Genomic DNA, 26433 nt, shown 5'->3' on the forward strand with positions numbered 1-26433 from the left:
ATGCAAAGAATGGTTTTATAGGTGTTTTATATGCTTAATGTTGATAAGAAAAATTAAAAGTATGAAAAATCAGTTATATAATTCATATAGTTTAACAGATTCAGCTTTTTTGTAGTTCTGTAGTTGTCTTTAAAAAATAGCATATTATAAATATTATTTGAGTGAAGCTTAACATTTTTCAAAAACAAATTTATACCAAACTGAATTAGATGCTTCTTACTAAAGTAAATGTCATAAGTTTTGTAGTAGAATAGGCTGTTGATCTCTGTTTTGTTTTTTTTACTTCCACTGTAAAATGATTGGGGGGAGCAGGGGGAGAAAAAACACATCATGTAATGAAATCCACTTTAACATTAGGTCTTTAAAACTGTATCATTGCTACTATATCTCTGGAAAATATTAAATGGACAGGATTAGATGTTTATATAGCTAAAATGAAGTGGAATATCTATTCATAATATAGCACAGTGTCAAATTTCAGTGATAAAATCAGACCTTTCTCACCTGCCTTATGCAGGTTTGCATTGAGAAAATAAGTTAGATACTTCAAGTGACCTTAAACCTAATATTTTTATTCTCTTTGTATTTGCTTCCTTTATATCCCTTTATTTGGACATCTGTGTCCTGTCAGATTTGTGATTAAGAGTGTTCACTTTGGACAGGAGTGGAAGTAGTAGCTTACAAAGGTTGAAATAAAAAATTGCTATTTATCAGAGCTTATTTTAGTATCCTCATGGACATAGTAGCTTTGTGATAACTGGATAATGGGTGATAAAGCTCAGATATTAATACTGTGATCCTTGTCAAACTTATAATCTTTGAGATTGACATAGTTTGAGTAATTTTTCTGCTCAATTAGAGATGTCAAAATGATGGTAACTGAATGTGACCATGTTTTTAACTATTTTCTAGAGATTAAGTAATAACCATATCAGGAATTGCACATGTGGCAAACACCTAGCACAGCATCTGTCATTATGTAAGCATTCAAATATTGATAGTGAACTAAGTACTCTAGATGGCAACATCTGTCCTTCAATCTATCTACCTCGTAATTCCAGTTTTTATAGATTGTCTGTTATGTGTCATTCATTCAGCTAGGTGCTGAGGATAAAATGGCACTGTTAAAAACAGAGATACTTTCTAACTGCTCTTGAACTTCCACTGTAGATAGTAATTACAGTGTAGAAAAATTATACAGACAAATGTAAAATTGCAACTGGAACCAGTACTTTGGAAAAGCAGAAGTTGCTATGAGCTATGATTTTTACAGGATGCTTTCACATTTCAGGATTGAATGCAATGAATGAGGGACCCTGATTTCTTCAGCTGAATTTAAGCTAATTAAAAGATGTCAACCACAGAATAACTGCTCTCCTTTCTTAGCAACTGTTCCATTCTGTTATCAAGCTAGTACAGGGATTTATTTATCACTCCTTTTACGTCATTGAGTTGTTACATGTAGACATTTCTTAATGGCAGTATGTTTTCCTTAATCAACTTTTATCCCTTTTTGAAAGAAAATGTAAAATTTATATTTCTCTTATATATTCTAACACACACATTTACTAAATTTTTGGAAATAAAATGGGAGAACATTTGGAGGCCGAAATGTGAACACTTTCTCTGTGGGACACACAGAATCTCATCTAAGGGAAAGACCCTAGTGATGTTTGAGGAATTATAAAATTAGTTGTTTTATGTGTTCAATCTGTCAACATTTTTAAAAGCTCTCATTGAAGACTAGCTGTTTTCTAATCATCTGATAGTATAAACAAATTGAACCAGAGCATACAATCTAGTATGCAACTAAAATTTGAAAAACTTAGTTTTACAAAAGCAATGATCTTTCCCTAACTTACTACTAAAATATGTAAGCTATTTAAAATATTTAAAAAATGTCTCTTTCAAATAGCAAAATCAAAGTTAAGTCCATTATTAACTTTTAACTTAAAATTATCATGTTGAATTTCATCTCTACGTTGATGTCTAAATTTAGTTTTTTTATTTGATTTGTATTCTTAGTATTCTGATTTGAAGTTCTTAGCTCAAATACCTAGGCAGGTCTGCTTATCAATGCTGGACAAAAGTTGTCCTTTCCATACTGCCCAGGAGAGTCTTGAGGGAAATGTTCCTTGCTGGGTAATATGCCTTGCAATGCCCATGACATTCCTTTTTTTTTTTTACAACTCTTTTTGCTTCTATGCAGTTTGCTTTGATTGGTCTGTGATGTCAGCTGGACAATTGGGCATTAGCCACACAAGGGTATTTTAAAGATGTAGATATTTAAGCATCACAGTTGGAAGATGATACACAACATTTCTTTTACTGAAACGAATGAAAAATAACCCTTGTTTCTAAGCAAACAAAGGTTTACCAGACATTATCAGTTTTTAATTATATAACTTTTAAATATAACAATGCAGTATCTGATTGGGTGCATTATATAATGGCTTCTGTTTGGAATTTTGGGGCTACTACTGACAAAAGAGGTGATGATTAATGAAGGTATTTAATTGGAAAGGAAAATTTTAATAAAAGTTAGTGTTTACATTTGTTGGAAGGAAAAGAACATATTTAGTTCATTATATAAGGAAGAACCTTTTAACTATGGAAAATAAAATGGAATGCCTTCTAGAATCTATTCTTTTAAGAATCTATGACAGAAATGTATGAAGAAGGAATTCTTGCTGATATAATAATCATTAATATTAATATTAATCATTATATAACAATCCATAAGGATTATTATTATTATAATCCATAAGGATTATTTGGAGGAAATTTGTGGCACCTTAAAATTAACATAGTCAGATAATAAGTATATAAAATACTATATGAAACAGATGTCACTAGCAATATGCTACTATTTTTGATGGAATCTTTACTAAATAAACTTAAGAGATAAAAGAGCAAATCCAATTCATTCATTCTATAAATTCTTACTGACAACCTGCTTTATGTCAGGCATGGCACTAGACCTTGCAGGTGTAGTCATGAATAAGACTGATATGACTCTCTTGTTTATAGTCTTTCAGGGAAGATAGACATTAAACAAATAATTATAATAAAGTTTAGTGGCTTGTGACATTATAAAAACAAAACAGTCCTTTTTTAAGGATACCTTGAGAATTGACCTCTAGATGCTAATCATTTAATCAGCTTACTTTCTTCATGAAATGAATTTATTCATTTTTGACAGAAAAATTGGATGAAAATTATTTGGGAGTCAGTAGAGACTGAAATAGTCTTGTTTTTTCTGTGGCTTATTTAAAACAAGAAACTATTGTGGAAAGATGAGTACGAAGAAATGTGAATATATGTAGAATAAACTTTACATTGTCTCATATATATTATACACTATACAGATCATTTAATAAAATTATTAAAGCTGTTTTACATGAAAAATTTCAGAGTTGCAGTGGCTAAGGAGTTGCCCTCTAATCAGACTGGCTGGTTTGAGTAATAACTCTGACACTTACAAGTTTTGCAGTTTAAAGTTGTATAACTCCTCTGATCTTCGGTTTCCTTTTCCATAAAATGGGGATAATAAAAGTATATCTTATTAAATAATTATTTGATGTGTATAAAATGTCTAGAATAGTGTCTGGCCCATAGGAAGTGGTTAAGACCCTATATGTTGTTGCACTTAACAATGGGAGATAAGTCCAAACCAGATTAGAGTAAGTTTGGGAAGGAAGTGACTATGTTGATATTAAGTATTTTTTTTTCCTGCAGAAACCTAAACAAAGGATTTCTTCCTATAATAGGTCTACAATGTATTTGTAACATTCGTACACTGAGTCATACACTCAAACAAGTAGCACTACTTTGTTATATTAGAAAACAAATTACTTTGCTTATGTTAGAAAACAAATTTTTCTGCCATAAAATAGTCCTGTATTACATTACTACATCCATATATAATTTGTGAAACTATTTTTTAAATTCATAAAAAATATTTTTATGTAGATTTTTTACTGTATCTTAGATATCCTAGAAAAATGTTTGTAAGAGTTAAATAATTTTTGCTAAGTAATTCTTGTGGAAAAACAATTTCAGGGTAAGATTTATCATGACATTTTCAAGTCTACATATGTAAAATGGAAATTTATATATTTATAAATATAAATGGATTAATTTAACTTATTTATCATAATAAGTGCAAGCAAGTACTCTAATGAATTGTTTTTGGATTGAATGTTTGAATTAAATCTAAAGTATTTCATAACCTAGTTATTTTCATTTGTAATGAAAATGTTTCTTTCATTGTAAGACACTGAGAGAAAATTCTTTGAATACAAATGTGGTTTCCCTTGACCACAATGAGTTTGAATAGGATCAATCAGTAGGTGTCTATTGAAAACTTACTAGCTATCTAACACTTGCTAGTAATAGTGACATGGTAGCCTAAAAGAATTATGCCACCGCTCTGTTTAGGCTCTAGGAACCGTGGAAAGAATACTTAGACATGGAGCAGAAAATCTAAGACCTAGTTCCTGTTCTGCTACTAATGAATAGAGGGATCTTAGATATAGAACCTTTTAAAATTATGAAGCCATCTTAGCATCTCAGTCTCCTCATTATATATGTTATGTGTATATATATATGTGTGTGTGTGTGTCTGTGTGTGTGGGTCTGTGTTTTGCCTCTATATGTACACATATGTATATATTCATCCTAAATTATTGCACTAAATTGGAATAAAGAGCTAAGACTTTAAGTTTTTTAATGTCCAAATATATGAAGAATTTTGTACTTCTATAAAATATTTCACATGATTCCTTCAAGTAAAATACATTATTGATTTTTACATATACTATTTTAGGGCTTCTCATATATTCTCATATAAATTATGTACTGTTCCAAAAGTTCACAAAGGGAATGTAGAATTTCTTTAGTCTGCCTAATTTCATTTTTTAAAAGATTTTATTTATTTGAGAGAGAGAGAGAGAGAGAGAGAGAGAACAGAGGGAGAGACGGAGAAGCAGACTCCCCACTGAGCAGGGAGCCCGACATGGGGCTCTTTCCCAGGACTATTGGATCATGACCTGAGCCAAAGCCAGACACTTAACAGACTGAGCCACCCGGGTGCCCCAATCAGCCTAATTTCAAACTAGATTTCCTTGTTAAGTGATTCAGTTTTTTCCTAATAAACATTTTCAGTAGATACCGAATTAATTTTTTATGCCATGATTCATTTTTTTCTTAATAAACATTTTCAGTAGATACCAAGTTATTTTTTATGCCATTGACTTACTTTTTATAAACCAGTTTTAAATAGCTACATTAATCATTACGAACTCTACCATTTGCCACATTGTTAAGGTTTCCCTAGTTTTATAGCATCATGAATTCTCAGATTAATTTTACTAATTCATTAAAAGAAATACTGAAGCATTTTAAGAGAAAAAGCAAGTATTACTTATGTGTACACAAACACACACACACACACACACACACACACGCCTGCTTTACTGAGTAATCTCACTGACTCGTTCAAACACCATTCACTGCTGCTAAAGAGAAGAGGACTAGTTGAGAGCTGTTCATTGAAGCACAACATTTTTAGGGTTGTAGAGATCTATGCCCTGACTGGTTTTGAGTCAGGTGAATGTTGGGTATAAAATGTTATATGTATATATATCTACTAACCATGAGAACTTATTTAGTATGTTTATGGAACTACTAGATGCTACTATAGTGAGAATAATTTTTCATATAAAAATCAAAGAATTAAAATTGATACCTTTTTAAGCCTAATAGAAGATTTAGGAACACCTGTATTGTGAGCTATTGCGTTTTAAATGTTAAAATGTGATGAGGGTATTGAATGCAAACATTTTTTGGACAAGAATAACATTTAAATTTATGAATTATTTGGAGGAAATATGAAAGCAATCATATGGAAGCAGACTAGAGTTTTTAAGAAAATAAAATTAACAGAAAAAATTTTCTTTGGAGGATTTGCTTTGGTGTTGTGTGGAAAAAATTTTTATGCATCATTAAGCAGTCATTAACACTGTAGAAATGAAGTGAAGAACCAGCAAAAATAATCTAATTGCTATTAAAATGACACGTAGACAATCCCATCTTAGGCTGTAGAATTCTTTTTATGAGGGGAAGAGTACCTGACGACTGCTGCTCTTTGATGGAGACGGTGGCTCATGGAAGTCTTTCAGGCTTAAATGTATTTCTGCCACAAACTTTATGCATTAGAAACTCATTTAAATTTTTAAGAAAAGCATATAAGTCCAAATACCCCTATGGATGTTAAACTTTTATCTGTCATTCACTTGACTACCTGAGTATCTGCTTATTAAATGTAAAATATTGTGCTTTTCTACTTTGCACAGGGAGGCTGCAACACACTACCTCCTGTTACTTAGCTGAGACCAGTCGGTCTCATTCAGAGAAGGGCCTATCCCCAAAGGGGTCCTTTGAATATTGGAACAGTTTTTGAAAATGTAGACCCAACTAATATGTACCATTAAATATAAGAAAGCAGCAGCATGAATTTATTGAGGTTTAAAGGAGATAGGAAGATATCAAAATAAAATAATTTACCTTGCATTGATTCACTGTGCCCTACAAATTTATTTAATTTTAATTGTTTTTTTTAGTTAGTTCATGAGCAATGTTACATTAGTTTCAAGTGTCCAATATAGTGATTCAACAAGTTTATACTATGCTATGCTCAACTCAAGTGTAGCTACCCTCTGTCACCATACAGTGCTGTTGTAATACCATCTACTATAATTATTTCAAAAATTACAAGTGACAGAAATTTTTTTTTTAATGACTGAATGAATTACCTGGGCAATTACCCTTTCTAGAGACCAAAATGCTAGTATTAGCCAAGGCAAATCCTTCCTGGTTATAGGGAACCCAGGAAAACAAATTCAGTGAGTTAGAACTTAATCTTGGTTGAATGCCTTTTGTGTATAACAGTGGATTCTTTTTTCTTTACATGTTATTTTATTAAGTCCCTCAATAGTTATGTCAGAAATATGCTATGATCTCTCTTTTACTGATGAGGAAACAGATTCAGAGAGGCTGAGTGACTTTCCCAAGGTCACACAACTAGTGTTCAAAGGAGTTTGTAGGCCTAATAAGGCAAAGTCTAGAGTGCATTCATTGCATTTTACAGTTAGAAGACCATTTGAGCCAGGTGGTGGGTATTAAGGAGGACACTTATTGCATGGAGCACTGGGTGTGGTGCAAAAACAATGAATACTGTTACACTGAAAAGAAATAATTAAAAAAGAAGAAGAAGAAAAAAAGACCATTTGATGATTTAGTGAAGGCATTAGGCTGACTACAGTTGGTTTAAGGGTGGATAAGGACCTAGAAAATGAATAGAACAGGTATGGGCTAGTTTTGAAGAATTCTGGCTGAGAGGAAGTAGAGGAGGGGACTAGTAGGTAATTTGAGGTGCAAAAGAAAGGTAGAAGGTTTGGATGACACAGGTGGAGGTTTTGCAGAAAAACAAAAGCGAAAAATAATTTTAAAATGAATCTTTTAAAATGTGGGGGTATCTCTTGCCAGTTACAGAACAGTCTGTCATATCTTTTGCATTCTTGCTTTGTATAGATTGTTAATGTTTGGTATGCAGTATGGTAGTAAATAACAGTTCCATTTTTACTTTGACTAGAATATATTTGGCTTATTAGATGATGTTCCCAGGGCCTAGATTTTAAAAACTTACTGTAAAAAATTTCAAACATACACAGGAGAGACTGGTGTAATAAATGCCCTCTGTCTGTGGCCCAAATTTAACAATTAGCCAAATTTGTCCACATTTGTTTCATCCACTTCCTCCTTTTTCCTTAACAATTTTTTTCTTTTTTTTTTCTTAACTATTTTAAAGCAGACCCCATATTTCAACTCTTTTTACTCCTACATTCTTCAGTGTGCATTTCTTTTTTTTTCTTGAAAAAAAAAAAAAGACAGTTTTCTTATGTAAACAGAACACCTTTCTGACATCAAACAAAATAACAATAATTGTTTCTCACCTGATATTATCTCCCTATTCAGTTTCCCCTACCTTTGACTCAAAAACATCGTGTACCATCTGGGTTGTTCATGCAGATTGCACCCAAGATCCATATAGCATTTGGTTGTTAGGGCTCTTCTGTAATTAAAATGTCTTTTCTTCTCCTCTATTTACCTCCCTACATCCTTTACCTCCCTCACCTCTTTCCTTCTCTCCTTCTTCTCTTCCTCTTTCTTTCCTTCTTGTTCATGCTTTATTAAAGAAATTGAGTAGCTCTTCCACGTAATATTCTCATTCTGGATTTTTCTGTCAGCTTCCCCAGTTAACTTATTTCTCTAACCTCTAAATTACCTGCAAATTAGAAGTTAGCACAAAATACTTAGCTTGAGTTTCAGCTTTTATTTTGGTGAGTAGGGAGGGTAGACAGATAATGTCTACTTGTCATGCTCTTAGTGATCCTGAAATTGGTCTGGCGACAGTCCAGTCTCTCCATTGAGAGGTTTCCATCAACCTCTCCTTTCACTGTTTCATCTCTTGCTGATGGCTCTCTGAATCAATTCTATCATTAGGGTTTACAAGATAAATTTTTATACTGCCACCCCTTCCACATTTATTAGTGGAAATAAAGAAGAAAATTCTCTATTAAGAAGAGATTCTATAAAGAAGAAATTCTATAGGAAGAAATTTCTCTCATGAACTATGACTTTTGAATTTCCCTGACATAGTTCATCCTAGAAAGAAACCTGGTGCTTTTGGTATCTCTTAAATGCCTAGTTTAATATTCAAGAATAATTTTAGATAGGAGGAGTATATAGCACTTAAGTACCCATGTAATTGCAGAAATTTTATGGAATAAAAGTATTTCTAGTGTGATTTTCATGAACATTGTCAGTATTTTTTTTTAAAGATTTTTATTTATTTATTTGACAGAGAGAGAGAGATCACAAATAAGCAGAGAGGCAGGCAGAGAGAGAAGGGAAAGCACGCTCCCTGCTGAAAAGAGAGCCTGATGCGGGTCTCTATCCCAGGACCCTGAGATCATGACCTGAGGCTGAAGGCAGAGGCTTAATCCACTAAGCCACCACCCAGGTGCTCCAAACATTGTCAGTATTAAGATAACTTTGTATAGTCAACATAATTCTGTTTTGATCAGAATGAGATTAGGGACCTTTTCTTGGTTCTTCTTGGTCAGATGTACTGCTTTGTGGTAAGTTATGGATGATAAGTTGAGCTTCAAGCAATAGGAAACTTCATTTAGCCAGCAAGGTAAACAGTATCACTTAACAGAGTAGTAGCATAGGTGGGGATGATTTTATATTGCTATAATAGTAAATTCAAGAATGAAACAATCACAGTTTTTATTATTTTATTCAGTAATAACCACTAACTCCATTTTTATGTAACACTGTCAATGGACAGAACCTAAAGAAGAAGAAGAGGAAATAAAACCAAAATATTTCATTTTTAGATGACATGATTGATTAGGAAAATCTATTATCACTCAGCTTTAAAACCATTTATGAAAAAATAAAAATTTAATAAAGTACAGAATACAATGTATCTCAATGTAGGTAATAATGAAAATAATGGGAAAAGACCCAACTCAGAATTATAACAAATCAAAATATAATATAGCAATAAATTTGAGAAAAATGTTAGACCTTTAGAAAGAAACCATTAACATACTTGAAAATACTTTAAGACCAAATAAATGGAGAGAAACTTTCTGAATCATGAGAATATTGGCAAATTGTCTATAAGTAATTTATAGATTTCTGGGTTTACTTTTTTTTTTTTTTAAAGATTTTATTTATTTATTTGACAGAGAGAAATCACAAGTAAGCAGAGAGGCAGGCAGAGAGAGAGGAGGAAGCAGGCTCCCTGCTGAGCAGAAAGCCCGATGTGGGGCTCGAACCCAGGACCTGGGATCATGACCTGAGTCGAAGGCAGCGGCCTAACCCACCGAGCCACCCAGGCGCCCCTGGGTTTACTTTTAACTTTCAAAATTCCTACCAGTTTATTTTAATTTTTTTTTTTTAAGATTTATTGACTTATTTAGAGAGCGCAAGCGGGAGAAGCAGAAGGAGAGGGAGAGGGATAGATGATTTTCAGCAGACTCCCCATTGAGCTCCACACAGGCCTGGATCTCGGGACTCTGAGATCACGACCTGGGCTGAAATCAAGTTGGAAGCTTAACCGACTGTGCCACCCAGGCGCCCCCCCTAAGTGATTTATTTTATAGTGATTCTACAATAAGGGTAAGTCTCACCCTTACTATGCATCAGAAACCTTTTAAAGCAACAACGTCTAAAACAGTGGAGTGATGCAGGAGTAGATAAGTGGTCTAGATACTACAAGAGACTCTCTGCTCCTTGGCGATTTAAATATAAACTTTTCTTGACCCTGACTTCCTGGTCCGTGCGAGGTAAGGGAATGCCTTCCATCCTGTGACTTACAGGTGAGATATCTGTGCCTGACCTATGCACCCTCATGTTTCTTGCTGCTGCTTGCATGCCTCCCTGATTCCTGCCAGTGCCAATACAGATGTGAAATCAGCTCCTTTTTAACTGGTTTCCAAAACTAAATAGCAGGACTGTCCATATCCATGCCCTACTTCTACTCATACACTTTCCTAAATTAATACACTTGCTTTCTTAAGGGGAATTCTGAAGATTAAGCCTTTTTTCCATTTTGTAAAACATGAATCACTGCAGCATTATTAGGAATCCAAAATTAGTCCCATCTACTACATACAACAACTGAATATACGATAAAATATTCTTTCCTATAGGAGAGACCACTTAAAGGATTTACTCAATAGTATTAAATAGTACTCTTCACTAGACCAAAAAAATTTCATCCATACTTTATACAACCATAGGAATTTTTTTTAAAAAAGCATAGAATATACCTTTACATCTCATATTTGATGCATTAATGCGCTCACCAAGATGTAAAGATGTACTTGAATATCTAAAAAAAATTGCTTGACTGAAATACTATAATTAAAAGGATCACAGGAGATTGTAGGAAATCTTTAGATCAAAATTTACAAAGAAAATAGTAACTTTGACAATTTTATATTATTGCAGAATTTGCTAATTTAGACATCAGGATCCTAAGGTATAAGTGAGAAGAAATATGACAGATTAAGAATATGAAGATAAATATGAATATTTACAAGGGAAATGAATAAATGAATATATGAATAAATGCAAGTGAAAATATCTACCCTTATTCTAAAATTACAAGTAAAATGACTTTGTTTTTTCATTGTATTAAAGGAACTAAATTCTTTAAAAAGAAATCTAATACTGGCAAGATAAAAGTGATACCAAACTCTTTTAAAAGGTAATACCAGGAGTATATGCTGAGAGTCACAATAATGTTCAGATAGTTCCCTCATAGGAATTTAGCAAATAAATACTGTGCTAATTATAAGTCATAGATATAGAAAAAAATGTTTAGAGTCTAATTATAGAACATCAATGTAAATTATCATGTTGTTTTTAAATAATTATTTTTGAAGGCTCTAGAACAATTGTCCAATAGAACTTTCTGTGTTGATGAAAAGTTCTATAATTTGCACTGTCCAATATGGTATCTATTAGCCACATGTAGCTACTGAGGACATGAAATGTGGCTTGGGCAACTGAGGAACTGAATTTTAAATTTTATTTAACATTTTTTATACTGAAATACTGAATATACTGAAATAGGGCTAGTGGCCATGTTATTGGAAAGTGCAGTTCTAGAAATATAAAGAAATGTTAGGTGAAAATAAATTAGTAAGTGTATATGACATGATTACAAGTATGTAAATACCTGTATGTACATAAGGAAAATGATATTAACAATTCAAATATCTGTTTTAGGATTAAAGGAAATGGGTGATTTATTTTTAATGCTGATTAAAAGATCATGTGAAAATAATATATTACTCTAGCACTGTGCAACTCAATATGGTAGTCACTAGCCTGATGTGGCAATTTTCATTTAAATTAATTTAAGTAAAATTAAAAACTCAGTTCCTCAGTCACACTAGCCACATTCCAAGTGCTCAGTAGCACACATGGCTAATGTTTACCATTTAGGCAGAGGAGATTATAGAACATTTCTACCATTGCAAAAATTCTATTGTATAGTTCTATAGAACTGATAAAAAGAATATACTGCAACAAGTCATATGATTACTTATTAGTAATTTCTAAGGGCCCAAATGAATTAAAACTGGAAAGTGGATTTAGTGAAAAAGCGTAAGGACCAGTATCATAAGACCCTATATTTGTAACTTAGGTCAGCCCTCTGTAAAATATGGGCTGTAAACTAGTGCTGGTTATACCAATCCATGACAATGCTTACTCTTAATTTCATACTTGTTTAGAAACTTTTATAGCAATATGATAGTTGTCTCTCATCCAAGCCTATCAGCTATCTTATTTCATTGAACTGATGGAGTTATTAATGAAGCTGCCTGTAGAGTTCTATGTAGTATGAGCTGAGTTATTAGTTGGGAGCAATAGTAGTCCATGAGTGGGAATAAAAAGAGTTCTTTACTACAAATACCACGTGATCTCATTCATATGTGGCATTTAAGAAACAAAGCAGATGAACATAGGGGAAGGGAAAGAGAAAAAGAGAAAGAAGCAAACCATAGAGACTCTTAAGGATAGAGAACAAATAGGGTTGCTGGAGGGTAGTTGGGTGGGAAATGGGCTAAACGGGGGAGAGGTATTAAGGAGGGCACGTCTTGGTTTTTGTTGTTGTTGTTGTTGTTTTTTAAGTTTTTATTTATTATTTGATAGAGACACAGCGAGAGAGGGAACACAAGCAGCGGGAGTGGGAGAGGGAGACTCAGGCTTCTGGCCAAGCAGGGAGCCCAATGCGGGGCTCCATCCCTGGACCCTGGGATCATGACCTGAGCTGAAGGCAGACACTTAACGACTGAGCCACCCAGGTGCCCCAAAGAGGGCACTTCTTGTGATGAGCACTGGGTGTTATGTGCAACTGATGAATCACTAAATTCTCCTGAAATCAGTAATACACTATAGGTTAAGTGACTAAAATTTAGTATAAATATGAAAAAATATTAACAAAACTGTTAATTACTGTAGGCAGTATGAGAAACATTAGTCAAGATAAAGAAGAGAATGTAGAGGGCTCGGAGAAATTTTGTAAGGAACCTAAAATAGCTGTTAGTATAGCTTAACATGTACTTGCAAGTGAAGTTAAAAATTGAACACTAAATCTCTGAATGTGATAAACTTAGCTTCATCTCTCCTGCTAGTAGAAATAAAACAAAAGATTCATTCTTCAACAGTGTGAATAAAGATTTTAAAGGAGCTCTTTCTAGTCAGTGCCTCTATTTTGGGTGTCCTATTTTCCTCCTGGGGATGGAGGGATTCAACCAGCTAGCAGAATCTTTTCCTTTTAGCAAATTTTCCAACTTTGTGTTTTCCTCTACCCCTTCTAAACTCCTTTTGGCATACTATTACACTTAGTTCTTTGTAACTCTTTTCATCTCTTCTCCACAAAGTTAGTTTCAGAGGCTTACAAAATGTCCCAAATGAGAAAATTGCTTTAGACTAAGTGAGCTTCTCACGTTTTGTTTAAAAAAAATTTTTTTTTTAGATTTTTTTTTTATCTATTTCTTTGACAGAGACAGATCAGAAGTAGGCAGAGAGGAAGGCAGAGAGAGGAGGAAGCAGGCTCCCTGCTGAGCAGAGAGCCCGATGTGGGACTCGATCCCAGAACCCTGAGATCATGACCTGAGCTGAAGGCAGAGGCTTTAACCCACTGAGCCACCCAGGCGCCCCTAAAAATTTTGTTTTTTTTCCCACACTTAAGCTTGATTGATTCCCTGATACAAGATATTCAATTGAATTATTTGTGAAATGTGAAGAGCTTTTTACTACTATAATAAAGGTATAATCTGTCAGCTAAGGCGTTGTTGTAATGATAGAGGGTAGGCATAATCCTAGATTTACTACCCATTTTCGTATTGTTGCTTTGGCTCTACATTAAATGGCTGCCTATTCCCCTGAAATGAAATGCCCCATATGGGCTGTCCAGTTTGTTTTGAGGACCAATTCCACACTTGTGGAGTTTGTCAAATGGAAGCAAATACTTACTATATAATAGTTCTTCTGATTTTAATGACATTGCATTTTGGATTAAAAAAATATACATATTTAGGGGTGCCTGGGTGGCTCAGTGGGTTAAGCCTCTGCCTTCGGCTCAGGTCATGGTCTCAGGGTCCTAGGATCGAGCCCCGAATCGGGCTCTCTGCTCAGCAGGGAGCCTGCTTCCCTTCCTCTCTCTCTGCCTGCCTTTCTGCCTACTTGTGATCTCTCTCTGTCAAATAAATAAATAAAATCTTAAAAAAAAAAACATATACATATTCAGTCCTTCATCAATAAGATTGATTAATCTGTTACTGATTTTAGCATTTCTTCTTTTTCTCCCTAACTTATCAAATATGAAAAGGATTAGAAAACACTTGAAGGAAATCAGCTGTTTTCAATAGCAGTCTGTAAATTACAGAAAAAGAAATAAATGAATAGTGTTTAGCATTTCTTGTTTAAAATTTGTATTTTTTGAGATTGAACAAACTGTACATATTTATTTAAAGTATATATAAATATCATACTGATAGAATGGCATCTTCTGATTTCACTTTAATATTATGATTTGCTTTACTTAGGCAGAATTATAGATCATCGTATTATCACTTGGCTTATATAGTATCTTTAAAAGATGAAAAATAATATTAATGTATTAAAATGTGTTACTTCTAATCTATATTAGTCTTATTTTATTTGATATTTGGTAATATTATTTTTGTGGTAATATTATTTTTAAGATACAATGTATGATTTCCTGATCTGAACAAAGTATTCCATTTCTTTTTAGGATTTGGGTGGTAATAATAGATTTATAGCATTTTCTCATAAATATGTTAAGGTACAGCATTTTAAAAACATGACACTCTTAGTATGTAATTAGAGGTTTATATTACTAATACTATTTTTATATAACACACTTCAGTCTCCTTATAATATTTTTAGTCTTCTAATTATTTTATTTTATGCAAATTTTGACCTTGAGAATATTGACTAATGGGTTAATATTCTTTCTATCCAAATTTTTTTAGTGCTTACTATGTTTTAGGAACTATTTAAGGCTCTTCAGAGAATCAGTGTGGGGGGAAAAAAAACCCTTTTCCTTTGGAAGCTTACATTCTAGCATTTCTTCAGTGAATTTAGCTTTACTGATTTTTCTAATGGAATTTACAAGTATGACCATTTGGCAACCCAGGATTTCTCTGTATTTTTTCCTCAACTTCCCAACTGATAATTCAGTGCTGGGGTAGAAGTTAAACGAGCCACTTAAAGTTTTGGGTTCAAGGAATAGTGTTTGGAGCATGCAATATTCTTTAGGGAAGATACTCTTTTTCTGAAAGAAGAGAATGTGATTTTGGAATACTCATGATTTTATCTAATTTCTTTTTTTTTTTTCAGAACCTACATTTTGCAGTATATAGGTAGATAAACTTGAACCAGATGGTATGATCTCAGTATAATATTTTACTCTTCTCTCCTCCTTCAGGAAAATCTTTAACTTCCACCACAAGAAGATTAAAAAGAGGTCCCTCCTGCACCAAGAAAGATCTGCAGATCTTTTTCAGTGTTCTTGGAGGTGTGGGGTGTGAGAACTTGATCAGTTTGTGTCAACCACCTTGTTCTCTAAAGGTAAGCACCGTGTAGTGAGTGCTCACTCATGGGCCCAAGCTCCTAATGCAGGTCTGGTTTTGGAATGCTCCATTGAGGGTTTGAGGCCATCAGATTTCCTCATAGAAGGATGGCCTAGGCAGTCACTTGTGGGCAAGACATCACACACATTCATCAAGAGATGGTTTTCCTTGTTTAGAAGTGAAGCATGTCCTAGAGATGTATGGGTGTTTTTTTTTTTTTTTTAATCCCAATTATAGTAAAACTTGTCTTCTAGATCAGCCTGCATTTAAATCAGTTTAATAACTGCTGTGGTTGATCGCTCATCAAGAACTTTTCTTGGATGTCTCAGTGACAGTGTTTAAGCAGTCTGATTACTTAATAGCTTAAAATGATATAAACCACTCTGAAGAGTTGCTTTTCATGATCTTTGTGAAGCTGTCTCTTAACTTTACTTCAGAGAAAGTCCCTTAAACCATTTTTTAATCGGTATTAAGCTTCAGAAAGTATGGAAGCAAATACCTTCTTAATCTTTAATAGGTATATGATCATAAAACTGCTATGTCATCTCCTAATTTAAAAAAATTACTTAAAATGAGCAGTTTTTTTTTCCTATCTTAAAGCTTTTTCCTGTCTTTAGGAAATGAAGAAATATACTTTGTTGCTTCCATGAGGGAAACCTCATAAAGGATAAATAATGTCTCACCTTTACTTCTAAACTCCAGTATCAGAAAACCTTATTGTTCTGTTGTACAATGTATTGATACCTCCCCAAAAGACCAATCCTAAATTATATTGTCATTGGAAAAGCATTCATTGATCATGAAAAAGAACAGGAGCATGTTGATTTTGAAAATGTCAAGATTAAAAGTAGGTTAGCATTAAATAACAATAATTTGGACTGCCACCAAGAGACTAAATGTCTAACAAAACATTCACATTATAGTCACCAGGATACTACGGTATTGACAATGAGGATTTAAAGTGCCGCTGAAGAAATTAATTGGTCCACATCTAGTTTCATTCATCTTTTTTTTTTTTTTTTTTCTTAAAGCTCCTAAACTGATCTTGGAAACTTAGTTCTAAAAGACATGAATGATTCATGAAGCATTAAGTTTGGGAGAAATCTGCTGATTTTTGTCTGGTAGCCTTGTCTGATTTATGATAAATTTTATTGTCTTTTCAAAATACATTTTCTTCCTATATCTGTATCATAAAAGATATTAAGGAGGAAAAAACCTTTTGTATTTGTTGTTAGTATGGGGGAAAATGTAGCTGAGACCTTTTTCGAAAAAACCTTGTGAACCAGGTCTTGCTTATTGTAACTGAAGGCAACTTTAAAAGATTTAATTCTTCAAAGTAGATAGGATATAGGTTATATAGTAAAGACATAGAGATTTACTGAGTCTTTAGAGATAATCTCGCTATAGAAGTCTTATGAATTTTTGTGAGAGCATGTTAAATATTTTTAACCTTTATAATAGCGTGGACAGAATAGATAAATGCATTAACTTTTTGAGTCAGTTGAGAAAAAAAATTGAATTAAAAGCCAAACCAACTGAAAATGTAAGGTGGGATATAAGAATAACTACCTAGTTTATTATTTGGTACCTAAAGTATTATTATAGCTGGATTTTTTTAATCAAAACCATCCCCATTTTTAAAAAATGAGCTCTGTCTTACAATAGTATTGATGTTATATTTTGTAAAAAGAAAAATTTATTTCACCATGTTAGAACTAGTGTTCTAATTTCAAATCAGTTATGTAGCATGAATTATAAAACAGGGACCACTGAGATCTTGCTTTTTGTATCTAAAGTATGAAAAATAAGATCTTTTTGTAACAATTCTTATTAATAACTTATATCACCTCCATCTTGTTAAGCAGTAAAATAAACTATTGTTCTTTGATTTTGACAGTATATAGGAGTGAAAACCCAACATATTGGCACTAAGGAATTCATCTCTTGGAATTGGAACTAGGATCTGGGGAGATTTTATTCTTATGTATATATATACACACACACTTAATCATACACACGTATACATCCTAATATTTAATCTTCTTTTGATTATGTAAGAATGATTTGTCAAAGATTAGGTTTCTGATTTGTCTTTCACTAGTCTTAGATGCCATGTTTTGTTTTGTTTTAAGGAGTCAAAGCTAATCTGTGGAAATAGTCCCTACTAGAAATTTAGTTTCTTTGGTATGATCATGCTCCCTATCTACTCTAATAGCTAAATGAAGGTGAGAAGAGCAGCTGTATGTTCAACAGTATTGATTTTTTTTTGAGAAGGAACAAGGAAATTCTACCCAGCCCTTTCCTTGGAGCCATCTAGACAGCGCTGGTCAGTAAAATTATAATACAAACTACAAATATAAGCTACATACATAATTTTAAGTTTATTTTGTAACCACATTTAAAAAGGAAAAAGAAATAGGCAAATTAACTTTAATACCATTTAAATTAACCTAATGTATCTAAAATATTATTTCAACATGCAATCAGTATAAAGATTTATGAGATGTTTTATTTTTATTCAATGAAATATTCAAAATCTGATGTGTATTTTACACTTACAGAAAATTTTGTATTGAACTGGCCACATTTCAAGTGCTCAGTAGCTACGCATAGCAGTAGCTACTGTATTAGTGCAGATCTACACCAAGAGTGGAGCTCCTATTTTAGCATCATCCATGGTGAATTCCATTGGGTAACTCTGTAAGCTCCCCTGGTCTAGAGTTTCCAGATTTTAACAGAACACAAAAAATTAAGAACAAAAACAAAACAGGGTGCCCATTTTAATTTAAATTTCAAGTAAATAGTGTAATTTTGACTCATGTTATACTTGGGACGTACTTAGAAAAAAATTATTTGAAATACAGATTTAACTGGGAGTCCTGTATTTTATATGGCAATCCTACCCTGTTTTAACTGTGCAGAAGACATCATCAGGCTTCCCAGATAATTGTAAGACTAGAGCACAGAGAATCTCTTTCTCTGCAGAGGATTTTGATCCCACCCCCAAATCAGTATGCAAACCAGAAACTATCTATAGCTCCTTTCCTCCTAATTCCCTAAAATGTTTAAGACAGAAGATGGGCTTGTATCACAGAGGCTTGGTCCTTACAAATTTAAACATTTTAAATCTAGAGTATTACATTAAGCTGTAAGGTTTATGAAATTTTATGACTTGCATGATTAGTTACTTGAGTTTATAAAATAGAAATTGTCTAACATCATATTGTTAGTAATCACATCTTATGAAAAACATTTCACCCTTGGTGACAGTCTCGGCAGTTTTCAGGGTCTTGGCTATTTCATATTATTCTCCTACCTTCAGTTACCACCGCAGCTGTCACATCGTCTCAAGTTGGCAAGCATTAACACAAAATATTAGGTCGCTAAATGTCAGGATAAGGCTTTACTTTACATGGCAAGTATTTAAGTACTTGTAATTCTGTGCTCTAGTGTTGATCACTGGACCCTGCCCCAGTCAACATCCAGTCAGTTCTTAAACCAGTATCTCTCATTCATCCTGAGGGCTGCTTTTCCAGGAGAATAGCTTTTCGTTCATATTTTTTAACATGTTTAATGTTCAAGTTTTAGCAATGTTTTGAAACATGTAACAATTTCTTTAGTAGTAGATCTATTCCTCTTAACCTCTAGAAAAGAGACCATTTATAATTCGTGTTCTCTAAGGACAGTAATTACACCAGCTCCACACTCCCTCTCGAGAGGAACACGTGCCTTCATGAGATGAATGACGTCAGGTGTCAGGTCAACTTCATCACCAGCCAGGCAGGTAGATCAGCCGCCAGTGCGGTTGGGCAGTTAAGCAGTTCAGTTTCAGCCATGGCGCATTCCAAATCCATTCGTGCTTAGGAGAATGTACCCAAGAGTGTGGATGTGTTTATAATTACTGCATTTCCTTCAGAGAACAAGAATTACAGGTAAGGTTTGGTTTTTTTTGTTGTTGTTCTTGGTTTTTTGGGTTTTTTTTTTCAGTGATCCAAAAATTATTTTTAGATAAGAAATTTAAGGATTTGAAAGGATTATTCTTTTCCTGAAACAGTCACCTAAAACATCTCAAATATAGCCTATATTATATAATAGTTTTCTTCCTCACTCTAAGAAGGAATTGAACCTGGAAAGGAGGGGAGTGGGAAGAGACAACTTATTGTCATTTGAAAGCTGTGAATATCACACATTTCCATGTCTAGAAATATCCTAGGTTTATGTAAGAATCTTACTTTGCCTAACTTCTAAGGTCTAAGGTATGAATTATTTTGTCAAATTAACACCTACATCTATATATAGATAAGGTGTTCAGCCTTTGTGAGCTAATATCTTTAGCAGCAATGCGTAAATTAATGAATTGTGTTTGGGTTTTCACTTTTATTCTCAAGACTGACTTCCTCTGGTTTAAAGGTTTTAACCTTGTTTCTGATAACAGAATTTAAAGCTGTGGCAAAATACCCTCAAATGTAGCTCCTTTTTTACCCTGTGATGTTTGGATGAGCTTTAAAGGGTCTGTGAATCCCCTAAAATTATACTAAAATTTTGTATGTATGTGTTTTTTTTGCTGGGAAGTGTGTACATAATTTTTATTCTGTTCTTGAAGGGCTTTGCAACAAAAAATTTGGTTAACAACCATGGATCAAGTCTAACATCATCACTTAATCGATAAACTGAATTTCAAAGAATATGTTATTTGCTTTTACTCATTTGAAATTTAATACTTGTAAAAACTAAAATTTATTTCTAAGAAAAATTGTACTTGTTGTTAGAAGGAAAAGCTTTACCTTGAGTTAATTAAACTTGAGAAGACCAGCCTAAATGGGGGCAGTTAATTTGCTACTAGTTTCTTCCACTCTGCCCTTTGACTGAAATCTTTACAGTTGTTAACATAAAAATGGCCCCTCAATAAAGTATAAGACTGAGTGCTAAATTCTTGAAGATCAGTTAAGGAAAAATGAATTATCTGTTATAATTTGACTCTTACTTTTTTTCTCTTTTCAAATTCTTTATTCAGAGAGTAACTAAAACTCAAGAAAATAGGTGAAAAATGTTGTTTTGAGGGTATTAAAAAAAGCTGTTAATTGCTTTAGTAAACATCACACTGGGCATTGTTGGGACTCCTTCTGGTCTGGACCCTAGTTAAAGAAATTCTACAGTAGACTGTAATACCTTATGTACATACCTTACATGTTTTTCAGTGATACAGTATTTTGAGGTTATTCTTTTTTTTAATCAGAAGATAAGTTTTTGTTATTACAGTAGTACTTTAGAAGTAGTAAGTAATCAAATTCCATATTAAGGAAACTCATACTTCTTTCTTGAAATAAAGGAAATACCTTTTTTTTTTTAAATTTTTTTTCTGGTACTGGCTAGGAAAGTCTGCCTAATTCAAGATTTAATGAATTTAGAAGGAATTGGAAGGAAATTAGAAATTGAATGTTAGAAGAAAAAGAAATTGGTAGATGATCCACAGAAAGCACTTATTTCCCAAAAGGAGCGGAAAAGAGTAAGACAACTTAGGACACTTCCTATATTTTTTATTTAAATTTAATTATACTTAAATATTCTCAACTACATAATATAAAGTTCATTATAGAAAATGGCGTTGATTTCTGAAACACAGTTTTGGACATTATCATTCAAGATGATTATCTATCACTTATGCTCTCCTGCCTTTGTAGAAGGTAACTTTTGAAGTGAGCCAGTTTTTGTTTCTCATCCAGGAAGAACAGTATGTATATGCTACCCAATAGGCCACCTATGTTACTTTCTGTGGGTAATTCTAACAAATAAAAACAAATTTTTTACTTTTCATTCATCATTTTATGTTTAAATAGAAAAGCTTAAGTTCTTCTTAGGAACATTTACAAATATTTAGAAATAGTCGGGTTTTTAAATTTGAGGTAGACCAATTTTAAATATTCTCTGCATTCAAAGAAATTGAAATAATCGACTACTCACTCAGCTCATTAATCAGTGGTGGGGCTTTGGTTTACATGGCAGATTAAAACAAATGCAACATCTGAACATAGAGGAGTAGAAATTTACTTGCAGTCAATTTCATATCAATTTTATTAACATAGATTATTTAAAATAGAAGTTTCAAATAAACTGGAACTATTAAAAGTGGCTCCTCTGTGCCCATATGCATAGCTTATATCTTTCTGTGTATAAACAATTTAGTGTTTAACTCTTATTTCTTTTCAGTTCATGTTATCAAAAATGTTTTAATAGCAATTTCTATTGCAGTACAGAGACTTTGAAATTTTGCCACAACTACTTTCCATGTTCTTGTCTAGGACATAAATTTATTCAGTCAGTCATCAAGTATATAGAGAATTATGAGAATAGAATGGTAAATGAAACACATTCCCTCATGAAACATATGCTCATAGAAACTATAGTTTACTAAAGATGTGTGATGGAGTGGTACAAAGGGAAGATAGAGGGGATTCTAACCTAAGCCGGGGGTCAGAGAAGGCTTCCTTGCCAAAATGAAATTTTGACTGAACCTGAGGCATTATTAGGAGTTAGTCAAACAAAATGGGAAGGCAGAATAAACATATGTGAAAGCCCTGAAGGAAGAAACAAGAAACACTGAAGAGAGAAGACTTAGGAGAGAGGGAGAGATGAGACTGCACAGCAAAGTATCTTTAAAGTCATTATCAGATATTTGGCCTTTGGACTTTAGCTTAAGAGCAGTGGGAAGACGTTGAACATTGTATTTTATTTTTTCTAAAACTTTTAATGAAAGCCTAATAACACAATTAGAAAAGTGAGCATAATATATCACTCTGTGAATTTTCACAAGCGAATTCTTCACTCCTATGTGACCATCACCCAGATGAAGAAACAGAACACCAGCAGCAACCCAGAAGTTCCCTTTCATCTTTCTTTTCAGTCAGTCTTGCCCCCTTCCAACCACCAAGGACAACTCTCACCTGACTTCTTATTGCAGAATTGACTTCTTATCGCCTGTATTGTACTTCGTTTAACGGGGCTTACAGTACATGCTCACTTCTTACGAGTGAAAGAAGCCAGACACGACATTCTGATTTTGAGTGTGGTTGCTGATCAGTTGTGGCTGAATGCTGTATCATCTGAATACCAAGAGATTTGCCACTTCTGCCCAATGAAGAGTAGAAAGGTATGAAGTCAGCAAGTTTCACAAGAAGTCTAGGGGAGAGATAATAAGGTTTGAGCTGGTGTGGTGACAGTGGGGATGAAGAGAAGTGGGCACATTAGAGAGAGATTTAGGAGTTAGAATTTAGAATTTAGAATTCTAAATTTAGAATTTATAGGGCATGAGGATTAATTCAGTGAGGGGATGAGGAATACAGAGGCACCAAGGATGACTCATGGCTTTCTGACCTGGGCAGAAGTGGATGGTGCTGCCCTTTAAGTCCAAATACCAGAGAGGAATGGATTGTTGTGTGAGTTTTAGTGATAGAAGTGGATAATGAGTTCAGCATCCATATATTTGAGGTACCTGTGAAACATCGCACTGGTCTGCTTTGTACTGAATGAACGCGTGACTTGACATTCATTAATAACAGTGTGCTAACAAAGAACTCCTGTATGTGGGGGAAGTTGTAAATCTTGTCTTCTCACTGTCTGTTCTTCACATATAAATCTCATCAGATGCTCTTTCTAATGTTTGTAGGAGTGGTTTTGGCACACCGTTGTTTGTTTTTTTTTTTTTTTTCATATATTTGTATGTTTAGTATATTTCCCGTAAAGTACTGCTAACTTAACATGCATGCCTTCCCATATGCGTGGTAGGAAAGGCATTGTAATGCTTCCATACTTTAAAAATTGTGCTTTTATCATTACAGTCTTGAATTATTGTACCATAGCCACACTTTAAAGTGAGTTTATTTATATGAGATGACTAACCTACTTACTTGGCAAGACTTAAAAAGTGATTGCAGCTGAAAATGAGGTAAAACCTGAAGCCTAAATACAAGCCTAGGTAAAGAGTCACAGAGAAAACCCTAGGTGTCAGCGAGGAGAATGAAAGCTGTGATTTTAAAGGGATGAGTTACTGAAGGGGTTGGATGGGAACTAGAAACTTTGCCTCCTTTACCGTGCTACCTGGGACTGGTGCCCTTGGGAAATTTTATGGGAGGAGGGTTAATAGGTATGGCACTGAATTAAGCAAATGCTTAGCACATAGTAGACTTGACAGTTTACCCAGTTCACACCACTCAGTTGTGATTTAGTGTTATATTTAGCCCACAAAATTTGAACTAAAATCAAGGCATTTTATCATATCCGTGGGGGGGGAAAACAGTAATCAGTCATGATCATGATTTTCAGTTTATGGAGTTTTCCCTAGCTTTAGGCTCTGTCACTTATCAGGTAGTAGTGTTTTCAAAATTAAATACTCTACTTCCTTTTGTGGAGTTGGGTTTTTTTTTTTTTTTTGTATGTTTTCAAACTTTTGCCAAATCAGCATTTATATAGTGAAATCAAATGAGTACTTTCTGAAGCCACTGGAGTTATTCAAAATACGTTTATGAAAAAATCCCATATTTGTAATAGTTTTATAGCATAGGATGATGATGATGCAAAGAAATATTTCTGCCTTCTGTTACTGGCACTATGGTTGGGAAACTCAGAACATACAAAAACAATGGGATAATACAAATTATTATTGGATTAACTGAATAGTGTTGTAAAAACAATGAATTCAGTTGGAGGGGATGTGGAGAAAGGGGAACTCTCTTACACTGTTGGTGGGAACACAAGTTGGTGCAGCCACTTTGGAGAACAGTGTGGAGATTCCTCAAGAAATTAAAAATAGAGCTTCCCTATGACCCTGCAATTGCACTAATGGGTATTTACCCCAAAGATACAGATGTAGTGAAAAGAAGGGCCATCTGTACCCCAGTGTTTATAGCAGCAATGGCCACCGTCGCCAAACTGTGGAAAGAACCAAGATGCCCTTCAACGGACGAATGGATAAGGAAGATATGGTCCATATACACTATGGAGTATTATGCCTCCATCAGAAAGGATGAATACCCAACTTTTGTAGCAACATGGACGGGACTGGAAGAGATGATGCTGAGTGAAATAAGTCAAAAAGAGAGAGTCAATTATCATATGGTTTCACTTATTTGTGGAGCATAACAAATAGCATGGAGGAAATGGGGAGTTAGGAGAAGGCATTTGGGGGAAATTGGAAGGGGAGGTGAACAATGAGAGACTATGGACTCTGAAAAACAATCTGAAGGGTTTGAAGAGGTGGGGGGAGGGAGGTTGGGGGAACCAGGTGGTGGGTATTAGAGAGGGCACGGACTGCATGGAGCACTGGGTGTGGTGCAAAAACAATGAATACTGTTACGCTGAAAATAAATTAAAAAAAACTAAAAAAAAAAAACCCAAAACAATGAATTCAGGTGAAAGAAGTTATAGGCTATGTACCAGAGAAGAAATGGTGGAGATGTTAGAATTTAATTTGGGTCCCAGTGGCTCAGCGGGATTTGAATAGTTGTGGTAAGAGCCCTGCAGGCAATGGAGCCATCACGAGAAAAGTGCAGAAACAAATATGGCAGATATTCCGCACAGTGAGAAACTGGCCAGACTGCACCAGAGAGCACAAGCTGGCATGTGGAGAGAGAGAAATGTTTCATTATAATTTGACCATGTTTTAAGAGGCTTTGTATTACTCAAAAATCCACCAGATCTAAGAGCGTGGATTACTGTCTTGATTTTTAGATTATCTGTAAGTATAATTTTACTTGTCATTAGGTGATAATTATTTAGGTTTTACTTGTCATCATGTGGTAATTCCTTAGATTTTTATCTTTTTAGGAACCTCATGATTACCTATAGGAGCAAAGTGATTGTGCTTTTTACGTTCGGGGAATCTTTACCTGGGATCTGTGGATTGGTTTCAGGGAGTCTGGATCTCTCTAAAATTAAGACAGAAGTTTGGATATATCTCTTTTTTGGAGGAAGAACCCATTACCTTTATCAGAGGCTTAAAGGATCTGACAATCCAAAAAAGGTTAATAAAACAGCTTTTACTCTCCTGAATTAAAATATTTTTAATCGAATTCCTTTGCATATACATATTTTTAATATAGGAAATTAAATAGGGGAATTGAAACTTTGAATATTATTGGATATTTTTCTTTCACTAATTATAGGTACAATATTTAAGAGTTAAATATTATCAATTGGATTGATTATATAATCAGAGATAGTGGCTATTTTATAAATTTCATGGCTTCCAGTAAAAGAACTACTAACTTGCTTTTTTAGATATAAGCATATTGTTAAGCATGCTATTTCCAGTAGAACTTACTTTCTATTTTTGGAAAAAAAATATACTTTCTATAGAATGTAAAGCATTTTAAATAAATATCTACTTTAATCCTGAGATATGACTCACCTGGATCCTGGCTAAACTTCTATACAACAGTTTAAAGCAGGAATCAACCAATTAGAGCCAATGGGCCGGATCAAGTCTTCAGCCTATTTTTATATGGCCCACAAGCTAAGAACTGTTTTTGCATTTTAAAATCATTTTTTAAAAAAGGATTGTAAGTGATTACAATTGTCAAAAAGAAAATGATGAATACTGAACAGAGACTTGTGTAGCTCTCAAACCTAAAATATTTACTATTTGGCCTTTGGCTTTCTTGCCAACCCTTGGTTTAAAAGTAGTTCAGTT

At 33.7% G+C, this 26433-nt stretch overlaps 1 protein-coding gene and 1 long non-coding RNA gene across 5 annotated transcripts in view; both read left to right on the forward strand.

Annotated features, from left to right (window-relative positions):
* ZEB1 (zinc finger E-box binding homeobox 1) overlaps window positions 1-26433 on the forward strand; it is a 193190-nt gene that overhangs the window by 45271 nt on the left and 121486 nt on the right. The gene's annotated exons all lie outside the window — the stretch shown is intronic.
* On the forward strand, window positions 10200-20561 carry LOC125108005 (uncharacterized). The gene is made up of 3 exons (XR_007129728.1): window positions 10200-10254; window positions 15605-15747; window positions 16781-20561. It is a non-coding gene; the product is annotated as an uncharacterized LOC125108005 (long non-coding RNA).

This window comes from Lutra lutra, chromosome 8 (assembly GCF_902655055.1).
Source record: "Lutra lutra chromosome 8, mLutLut1.2, whole genome shotgun sequence".
Classification (NCBI taxonomy): Eukaryota; Metazoa; Chordata; class Mammalia; order Carnivora; family Mustelidae; genus Lutra; species Lutra lutra.